Source organism: Oryzias latipes, chromosome 10 (assembly GCF_053564925.1).
Source record: "Oryzias latipes strain Hd-rR chromosome 10, Olatipes_Hd-rR_3.1".
NCBI classification, from domain to species: Eukaryota; Metazoa; Chordata; class Actinopteri; order Beloniformes; family Adrianichthyidae; genus Oryzias; species Oryzias latipes.
Window position 1 is genome coordinate 19,075,450 of NC_136246.1, and position 11,240 is coordinate 19,086,689.

Genomic DNA, 11,240 nt, shown 5'->3' on the forward strand with positions numbered 1-11,240 from the left:
CATTTTGATATATCATCGGCATAAATACATCTTCTTTATTTGTCCTCTTTAGTAGTTTATGTTTTGATTGCTTAAAATAAATCAATTTCAATCTGAATCCAAAATATTTCAGATGATTTATGTTAATGCTTCACAAAATAAAGTTAAAAAACTGTAAGTTAGTAGCTGGAAAAACAATCAAGTGTTCAGAGATGAGGACTAAAAGTCCGGATAAATATTTTCAGCCACAATTTGGAAAATGATAGTAAAAACAAAACAAAAAAAGCTGACTTTTCAGATTCTGATTCCAATTTAGACAGAATATTTTATCAAACACGACTCAAACATCAGATGTATGTTGCGGTACCTTTAATAAGTTGTACTAATTAAGCTTTCACCTTCTTTTCTTCAAGAGTTTTTAAAGTTTATTTCATTAGAGTGTAAATTATGTAAAATGAAAAACACCTAAGGCTTGTAATAAATCTGACCATGTCAATTAGGAGGATAAAAGAGAAATAACTGAGAGGATAGACGGGGCTTGTTAGAATTCCACAGCTATATTAACACCTTCAGAGAGGAGACTTCTCTCCAGCGCTAACTTGGATTATGAGTTTGTGGTCACTAAGCAACACGATGGAGAGCAACTGAGATTTCAGCTCAGCTGGAAACACCAGCATACCAACACAGTGGGGATCCTGGCAGACCCTCCAGCTGCCAAATTGATTTCTCCAACCCTGCATTGCTCAGCACACTTCAGACCATATCGAGACTGCAAGAAAAAGGAGAGCAGCAACGACAGCGGATAAGTGAAAATCTAAGAGGAGGGATAAAAGAACAAGGTGAAAGGTAGGAAAGAGAGACGACCTGTCGCCATAGATCACACAGGTGTGCAGAATTCCCATTTGGCCTTCTAAAATGCCTTACACGTAATGTGTGCAGTAAATTTGTTAAGGCACACATACACACCGTTTGTCTAAGGCAGGTGACCTTTCCAGTTACACAAGTGGATGAGAGGTGTTTCTGATTAATCTGTCTACAGCTGCAGGATTTACACCAAACTGATTCAACCTGTAAATAAGTGCATACTCACATGGGGATGTGGCTAGGTTTGCCTAGCCTGAAAAGACTGACCTGCTATTCAGTGAGCTGGCTAATGCATTAGGAGGAGATTGCAGAGGAGGGAGAAAGTCCCTAATGCACAATTCACATACTAGTGTCTAAACCAGGAGTCGGCGACCCTTTCCTCTCAAAGAGCCAATTGGATCAGTTTCCCACAGAAATGAAAGCACAGGGAGCCGCAACACTAGGGGTGTTTTAAAATTTGTTTCGCCTACATATCACGATAGTTCATTTGGCGATACTTGTATTGATTCAAAATGATGTCAGGATAATAGTTTAACTATTTATTTTAATTATTTATGAGCTTGATGTTTCTTTTAAACTTTTGTCCATTTTCCACAACCTTGAATAGACTTTTCTGTCTTTGTTGCAGGGTCTGGAATCGCAAGCGGTGAGTCTAAGCCCCGCCCCCGCCTGGTCTAGACTCTAGACTATTGACTTTTTATGAGAATTGGACTGAGGGTCCCCTTCCCATTTGCTTTCCAAAAAGGAAGCGCCTGTTGGTCCCAAAAAGACCTTCATTGAGAAATAAACAGTTATTACTCAGAATGTTCTTGCTGATACTACTTCTTTATTATGCTCTTGATGTGGCACAAGTTATTTAAGTTATAAACGGACCAATCACAAGCCTCAATAAAAGCAGGCGGTGTCAAACGTTTAAAGCATTAAATTGACAGATTCACCTGGGCCCATTTTTAGTTGAAGAGGTGTGGCCTTCTAACATGCGTACTCCTGATTGGAGAGTGGGTTGACTCAAACTGATTCTGACCAATCACTGCTTACTGACAATTTCTGGCTCCAACATAGCAATGGCCATATTGCGAGAGAGAAAAAAGGCGGCTGATTTGACTGTATTTTATTGAAGCCGGAAACAAGTGATTTTCCACGGGTGACATCACACTCACTCGGTCCAGATCTCTTATACAGTCAATGCTCAAGACCAATCCTTCAAGTCTCAGGAGTTGTACCAAGTTGTTGTGGAAGGAAAAAATAATGCAAGCCAAGTCACGAGTCTTAAAAAGATATCAAAAGTGAGGAGAAATATGTCAGCTTTTTTATCACTAATGACTTCTTCTATGTGTGTTCTCCCATGCATAAAAACACACTGTTTATGAAACTCGCCTTGGTTTGGCCCGTTTTTTAAACAATTTTTCCAGCTCTGATTTGACTTTGTGGGAGAACCTAGGTTTTTCTTGCAGCTTGTTCTGGAAGTTCTACCTCTCCAGATTTAAATCCATTTTTAAATTATCAAGGTTCTTCTTTTATTACATGGAGCTTTTTATGATCTTTTGTACACTTTTGGTCACCTTGAGCTTTTGTGAATGTGCCATTCAAATAAATTGACATTGGCAAAATGTAGCTGTGGAATTCAAAATGTTAGGACTTGACTTGTGAACTGTTTGAACTCAACAACAACTTGAGTTGACTCATTTGGTTCTTTCCACCACAACTATTAATATAGTTAATGAAATACATATAGCTGGATGGCGTTTTTCCAAAACATCACAGTCCCATTCACACAGGCACGTACACATAATTACTCTAATGGTAGCTCTGCTACCATGCGAGGTGCTAAACCTGTAACCACCAAGAGGCATTGTGAGGTTCAGTCTTGCCCATAGGCACTTTAACTCAGGGAAGGCAAGAAATTAACCTGTGAGACTCCGATTACAGATCAATCACTCTACCTCTCCACTGCAAAAACTGAATCTTATAAAAGCAAATAGACCCCTGTTACAAAAAAACAATGTCTTCTTTTCTGTCTTATCAAGAAAGTTTATACATTGTGCTGTTTTGCTTGTCTGTTTCTTTGAATCTTTTCATTTTGAATAACTGTGAAGACAATGAATTGTTTTATGTATTAATTTCATCTTTATTAAAAATTCCTGTAATAATGCATGTATTTTTAGCAGTGGACTCCTTAAAAACTGATCTTAAAATTTGTAAAGACTTATGGGGATCCAAAAGCAAATACTATCATTGACAACATAAATCCTAGTCGCAGTTTGAATTATTCTTGTAATGGCTGCATTACTATTGTTCCTGTGGTTAACTGTGCACAGTAAGCACTGAGCTATAGATTTACCTAATCGCCCAAAGCTTTCAATCAGAGTGTAATTTTATAACTGAATGTTAGTTCTAAGATAAATTACAAAAATGTAAGATTACATAAAAACAGACCATGTCCTTTTAATTTTTCTGCATCAATTCATACTCAATTCCCAAGTTGAACTTTTTTGATCAGAGTTGGTCAACCAAGACTAAAGCCGTCGAATTTGCAACTCGAATCAAGTTGTTTACTGCCCTTTTTTGCCTCTTCTTTACACTCTCCATCAGGTATGGAACTACAAACTAAATTTTAAACTGATTACGAGGCAGATTTGTGAAATTGGACCTTTGGAAAAGAAAAAGAACATTGTCATTTCACGAAGTCATTCCATTTTTCAACTTTCAACAAAAATATGCATTTTAGTCATGTTTGTTATCATCTAAAAAAGAAACTTCACATTTCTAAAATTCCTTTGCTCTTATGAAATATTTTTTTCCCAAGATTAAGGAGCACAACAATGATTTTGGTCATTGAATCTTTCAGTTAAATCAAAAGTGCTGAAGGTGGCTGAACCTGTCTTATTCTCCCATGGAAAAATGAAGGCCGGAAATGACCAACACGTGCTATAAAAAAAGAATACAGTGCTTCTTCTTTTTTACCCAAAGCTCAGTTGGGAGGATGTAGCAGATTGACATTACCTTAGAAGATCATCTGCCACTTATAGAGTGGTCCCCCCACCTCCATCCCTGAGGAGGAGGAATGTGAAGATGAATAGATGGTAAAGAAATTGTGGGGTTGTGCAGAGGTAAGAGGAGAGCTGAGCAATAAGAATAATCTGATGATTCTCACAACCGTTATATTATTGCAACTATGGAAATTAATCATGTGCAAAAAAGCAAAAAAGAAATGAATGTATATGTATATATTCATATATATTCATATATATATATGAAGTTTTGTGTGTGGCTTCTATACAGATTTAAAGTTATATCTAGTTTGCAGCACCTAGAATACACACAGTGGCAGATAAATGTCCCTCCAGCCCACTTCTGCTGTTAATTAAGCCCAGGGGGAAGCCTTGCTCAAGCATATAATAATAATGTCCCTTCTTTTCCTCCTTCAACTTACTACTCTGTTTGTGACTCTCCCCATCAGGATTTCGCTGCATTCTATCCATCTTCACCTTTCTCTTCCTGAGGGAAGAGGGGCAACAGCTCTATTAGTGGCAGGTAATGATTCCACGGCAGCAGCAGCACTTGACACATTCACATGACTGAGCTTTGGGCACAGAAGCCAGGAGTCTTCCAAATTTTATGCAGCTGCCCCAAAAATTTTGAAATCTTTATTATTCATCGTGCCGGCATCAAGTTTCATTTTGGGCAAGTAAGATCATACTGCCCCATTTTGGCCACTCTTCTTCCTCACCTTACCTCAACTGCTCCTCACTGAGTTTAAGTGAGATGCTTATAACAGCATCTCAGTATGAACTAAGATTTATGGAGTTTGGATCGTAAACTGGATGAAGTTCAACTTTTTAAAATGTAAAAGTTGTGCTTAGTATAATGTGAAGATGACCAGCAGTTGAATCCAACTGAGTAACATGACTGAATTCATAATATCATCATCAGAGCAAAACAAAGCTTTCTTTTCCATGTCCTTGCAAGCCAAACAAAAAAGTCACAGAGTTTTCCACTGGTGAAGCACTTATGTGCATCCTGGCTTCGGTAGGTTCTCGTAGATTCTCCAAAACAGTTGAATAATTGATTAAAAACATGTATAATTCTAGGAAGGCAATGTCCGGTTAAAACCCTTGTGCTATCTTAGATGACCCCACCCTTACATTGACGTGTTCTCCCTACCAAGACAAAGGTGGAAAAAGGTGGAAAGATTTCATGTAATCCGTGGACACCAGTGAGGTTCAAAAATCATTGAAGAAAAAAGGTTTAGCGCACTGTCTAGTGGGTCTACATGACCCAACTCCCAATGTTAAAATGCCTAGGATAGCACAAGGGTTACATCATCCACAGGTGTGGAATTATGCTCAACTTTGGAATCAAGTAGGGGTCAGAAGTTCCAGTATTCCTGCATTTCCACAGGTATTTCTGTCTGTCATTACCCTTCATGTTTCCCACAATGTCCAACAACTCCAGACTGTCAACGTCCTTCATGAAAACAATAGACCAGACGCAACAAAAGATTGACACGAAAAAGATCTAAATGTAAGAGAGCAGGTGTTGTGGTGTCACATGCAAGGAGCCTTTAGGTTGGAACTAAACTGCAGAAGTCTATTGAGCCCGCCTCATGAAGGTTCTCACTGTTCGATCAGTAGTGTGCACTCTTTATCTCAGATCTGTGTGATCAAAAAACTGCAAACTCATCTGCTATACAATGTTCTATTCAAAACACGCCCTTATAGTCAAGGACATGTTATTTTAAGGATGACCCCTTATTTTTGTGTTTTTGTCCTTTCAGAATTTGCATCATCACTAAGGCTGCTTCCCTTCCCTTCATGATCCAGCCCTCATTTTCTCATTTATGGTGATCAAATATCCTTCAGGCTCAATTTCTATCTATAGCTTCATATTTCATCCCACCCCCACGCTGCCACCATTATGCAACCCCTTTTTACTACCTATTCTCTCATTCACCTCATTCTCTCCTCTCTATCAAGGTTGAACTTTATAGATGTCAGGAGCGTAAAAGAAGGTGAGACTGAGTTCTAAAGACTGTCTCATTGTGTCTGGGCTTTATTGTCAAGCTATAGGGATGCAGAGTAACGACCTGTCACCAACACATAGGGGGAGCTATTTATTTCACTGCAACCATATTTCACAAGTGCACAGTCCAAGTGGACATCTACGTGCATGCAGAAATTGTGCCTGATCCCAACTCCATCCCAGCTAATGTATCTCACTGAAGTAGACGTTGCTCATCTGCAGTCTATGCTCCGTGACAGCTCTGTTTGTGTTTACACATTCACCACTGTCTGCTTTCATTACTTGTTTCCTTAGCCGGCTCACGGTCACATCTTTGTATTCTGTGCATGTTTGATCACAAGCCAGAATGTTGGAAAAAAAGAGAAAAAAAAGGACTCCGAAAGCCCCCAGTTTCCACAGCTTCTTTGATGTGAAGTGTTAAAAGTAGGGCAAAAGAACATGCCAATCTCATCCAGAGGATACCTCTTCATTGAAGCTGCGGGGGATTCCTCTGTTGTCTAACGGCCCCAGTTTTCGTGGCTCAGCTGGGAATCGCAGAGTTGTGCGCATTGGGGAAGGGGGGGGGGGGGGGGTAGGTATAGGACACAGTGTGTAAAACCCATTTAAGTGCCCCAAAAAAAGAAAAAAACATTGCCCTTGGGTTATTAAACAATTAGGGCAGTTAAGTGGGGTGGTTTGGTTGAGCGTTCACATTATAAAGACACAGGCAGACGTGCTCAAAGCCCCGCAGAAGCCTTTATATTTTACTCCAAAGGGAGAAATCCTCATTGATTGAGAATAAAGATGAAGTGTAAAGTGGTACATTGCTGCAATATATATTTTAATGTGCTTTCAAATCAAATTCATCGAAACAAATGTGTCGATACATAAAAACATTGATTGAAGCACGCAAGGAGAGCAGGACGACCGTCAGAAGGACAATGAGCAGCGTGTCTATTCAAATTGGCTTAAATTAAAGGACACTGAGGGATTAAACGTGTTTATGTCTCTAATAACGACTGCATGTTAAACCCACAGCACAAGTGAAGCTCACTTATTATTGGTGGAAACAGGTTAAAAAGAGCTGTCCATCACAATGTCCTCCAGCAGCTTTTGATCTGCTCAAAAACCAACAAGGTTGTGCTGAAATAGAAGAGGGATTGCTAATTCAGAGTAACGATTACTGCATCTTTTTCATCATCGTGAAATCATCTCTTTAAAAAGAAGGAATTATTTCATCTATTATCACAAAAGGACGGCATTTAACGACCCGTGTCCAATAAGGGGTCAAATAAATGTTATGAAGGACAATTTTAACGTCTGAGGATAAAACACTTTTCAAGAAGCCGCTAAGAAATGGAGAGGCTTCCGGAGTAACTTCAAATTAGGGGTTTAATTAAAAAAAAGAACAATTGAACAACAGGAGGGGGCTTAAATGTGCATGATTAAAAGCTAATTTGATGCCTAATTAAGGCTAATCTGAAACTTCATTTGCACATTTCTTTGTCTTCTAGCGGATAAACTCAGACTCCTAGGTTTCTGGAAATGTAGCAATTTTAAAACGTGCGTGAGCGAGCAGTTAGCCTCTTAAACATCTTATTTTCCTTTCTCCTCAGTTATTTTCAGAGTATGCCCCCATGCAAACTGACAGCAGAAATCCCTGACGTTGCTTTTAACTCACCACACCAACAGTAATATGTGTGCCGGATTCAGCTAAGTGCAGATCTATAGGAGTTTCCAAAGGGGGAGGACGCACATTCATGTAGGTGAATCCACATGCGTGTGAGCACCATTACAGGCATAAATATGTGTTTTTGCGCGATAGAGCTTATCTGTAATAGAGGAAATGCAGGCATACAACAACAGCAGTGGTCCTTACAGCTGCCAAGGTTTACAGTTGTAACTTTTACCGCAGAAGGCCTTAAAGATAAGCCCTCAGCAGATAACCACCACCGCACACCAGAAACCAGACAGCAGAGGGGTGGGGACAACAGTCAGGTGTGTGGAGGGCTACATGTTATAAATCACACGCAGCAATTTAAAATAAACGTTGGACATTTTCTGCTATAAATCATTTAGACCTGAGTACAGGGATGATGCAGACTTCTTTCACATGAGATAAATATTTATTGCATGTGCTTGCTGACGTTGCTTATATTCTATATAATCAGTGGTTACTGTATAATAAATGTTATTTTTTGGAAAAATTTATCGAAAGCATGGTCACCAAAATGTCTTGTGATAACAAATTTGAAATAGCTTTAAGATAAATGGATGTTGTGATATAAAAATGTTAGTAGTCATTTCTAAATTGAGATCACAAGAAAAACTATTCAGTGTAACCATCAGATCAATGTCAGAGCTCATTTGCATTTTAGTTTTTTTCCCTACTGAAGCATTTCTTCTTGACATCAACTCAATTTTGGATCAGTCACTGCAGGTCAGTGGCATGATTGACGTGTGTGTTTGTGCATGAGCATGAGGTGTGACTGTCGGCATGGATGTTTGTCAACAGCAAATCAATTTCTGCACAGAGGTCGGCTTGCTCTGTGGAGGAAGGATATTATCCCTGTTTTAGAACAGCGACTAACAAAAAGTCACAACGCTGAAATGCTAGTTTGACAAAAAAATAATACATTTCAACAAATATAAACCAGGAAAATGTATATATATATATGATGGGAATTACTGACAGAAATTATAATAACACAGCCCCTTCAGGAATATTCAAACAATGCAATTTACTCTAATAGAAGGGTTTTATGACTTTGTTAAGACCGTAGTTAAGTGGCTCTTGCTTTAATTGCTGTTGGGATTGCAGCAAATTTAAAATGCTGCTGAAATCTATGCTGCCACACTCTCACTAAAAGAGAAATGGAACTGAGGTAATAGAATGAAATGTTCTCTGCTCTGCTAGATATCTGGTAAATTCCCCCCTCTAATTTTAGGAACGATAACCAGCAGCTAAAGAAATGTACTTAAACAACTTAAATAAGGGGCTGGAGTACACCATAATGGGGTTTTTTGGGAGAAAATTGACAAAGGTATGTGTAGGTCTGTGACTTATGCAGGTTCAGGAGACAGGTGAGCTTGAACCACATCCTCCAAGGTTACAAGAATGTCTGTGATACAAATGGAAACAAGTCAAATCAATTGCCTTGCTTCCTGCTCTGACAGGTGCTCACCTCCACTCCCTCATGGCTGTAGTGATTACACACCCCTGCAACTTGGCTCACCCAGACTCCCCCCCTATAGTATAAATGTGCCTCCTCATGTGCCTCATTGATTTGCAGCTTTACACCCTCTTCCCGGTCAGGAGGGCATTTTTTGTCTTTTTCTTTACTTTCACACGTTTCTCATCAATTTATCTGCATTCAGTCAAGCATGTCAATTAACTACCAGGAAGCCATTTGTTACCATTTGAAAGAGTTGCCCCATCTGCGAGGAATATAATAGGCTCAGTTCTCAAATTAGTAATCAAAATAAATCAAGGAGGATGGGATGAAGACACTTTTAGTGTCTTCACCTTCATATTTCCCAAAAAACACAGCTTCCTACTCAATATTGAGCCAGCACAAAGCTGTGGTTGGCTCATCCAGAACTCTTTGTTTTGACTGTCCTTCACTGAGGAGCTTCACGGGCGACTGTGTGTGTGAGGTTATTCTTTGATAAAAAAAAAAAAAATAAAAAAAAACTGTTGTACATAGATAGATTTTTGTATGATGACAAAAACAAATGCTGTTATCTGTGTTTTTGTAAAAGAGCCTGATTAAGTACAACTAAGAAAACACAATTTTATTGAGGCAAGGTCAAACGTTTAGACAGCAAAAGCTGAATCTTAAGAAAGTAAAAAGACTCTGTTCTAAATCTTGCAAGAAAACAAATTTTATTAACCTTTTTTAAACAGGCAAAATAATCTTAGTTTAAGGAAACCTGTCTTAGTGACTAGTATTAATTTTTCAATTGACACTTTCTCTTGCTTATTTAAAGAAAGTTTTTTTAAATATTCAGATTTTTTTCTGATTTCTAAAGGGCCTCTTTTTTTGCTGTGTGCTAAGAGCATTGAATGAGAGTTTTAAAAAAAAAAACAGTGACTTTGCATGCAAACAATTGCCCCCCAACCTCTTTGCCATCTGTAGATAACTGATGCTAAAAGGTAGACACTATCAGGGAGGCCATGTCTGTCATACAGCTTGGAGGAACAGCAGGGCTGATGCTAACAGCTGTGTATTCCAGCAGGTTCTGTTCTTTGATCCATAAGGCTGTGACAACTATCATGTGAAATGTAGTGCTCTTTTTTAAGCTGTCAGAAGCGTGGCTTATAGTCATGTAAATAACTGCATGTAAAAACCGTATTGTTCCAGCACAAAAATTATTTTAGAGAAGATTATTGTCCACCAATATTAATTTGTTCTTGGTTACTTATTGTTTGAGCAAAACCATATATTTTATTAAAGACTTCTTTTAGGAAAGAAATGTCAGGGAAATGTCACTTTATGGAATGGAAAGACTTTATAGCAGCTGATAGGTATAAATCCTGCACATTAATACTCCCATATAAAGTTTCAAACAGAGAGCCTTGGGATACATGAAAAATGAGTGCCCTCTGCTGTGAGCAATGAAAGATCTAAAGGTTGGCTTCAAAATCCAGTAATTTGTGTTCTGTGCAATAGTTAGTTTTCCCACTTTCATCTACCTTGGAAAAGACGGTTGTTGTTCACCTTTTGGCATATCCCTTTAGGGTCACCACAGTGAATCAGCTTTGTGGTTTGGCAGAGATTTTTTACGCCGGAGGCCCTTCCGGACACAACCCTGTAGGGCCCAGACTTGGGCCCCCTTGTGGCTACATAGGCGGTAGAGTAAAGGGTCTTGCCCACGGACCCACTCTGGATGAACCTCATTGTGCCCCCTGGGAATCGAACCCTGGTTTCCCATGTGCTGGTCAATGCACTCCTGCGTTAAATGCATTCAAATAACTAAAAGAATTCCTAATAAAATGTTTACCCAAAATATTTTGAAAGCTGTTGGGTGATAAGGGCACCATTTTTATTAAAAACCATTTCATTTGGTAGTTTTGGGAAAAGGTATTTTATGAGGGGGGAACTTCAAGTGTTGATATATTCTAAAGGGTGAAATGTTTTGGTTTAGCTAAAAGAAATGATTAAACCTAGAAAAAAACATTGCTTATTGAAAAGCCTTTTTTCTTCACAACAGTTTCATTAAAAGTTCCTAAATCTTTGGAATGGACTTTGTATTTAAAAGTGTTGGAAAAATGCAAAGGAGTGGGGAAAAATACAATCGTTTGAAATTTTAAAAGATTTATTAAAAATGTTTGCCAGTGTAATTCAAAATGTTTACATTTTCTAAAAGGTTTTCTCTGCACCAGCATTCCCTTT

At 38.6% G+C, this 11,240-nt stretch overlaps 1 long non-coding RNA gene across 1 annotated transcript; it reads left to right on the forward strand.

Annotated features, from left to right (window-relative positions):
- Window positions 1-694: 694 nt before the first annotated feature.
- LOC144994732 (uncharacterized) lies at window positions 695-3,599 on the forward strand. Its single transcript, XR_013658346.1, has 2 exons — window positions 695-825; window positions 1,472-3,599. It is a non-coding gene; the product is annotated as an uncharacterized LOC144994732 (long non-coding RNA).
- The last annotated feature ends 7,641 nt before the right edge of the window (window positions 3,600-11,240 follow it).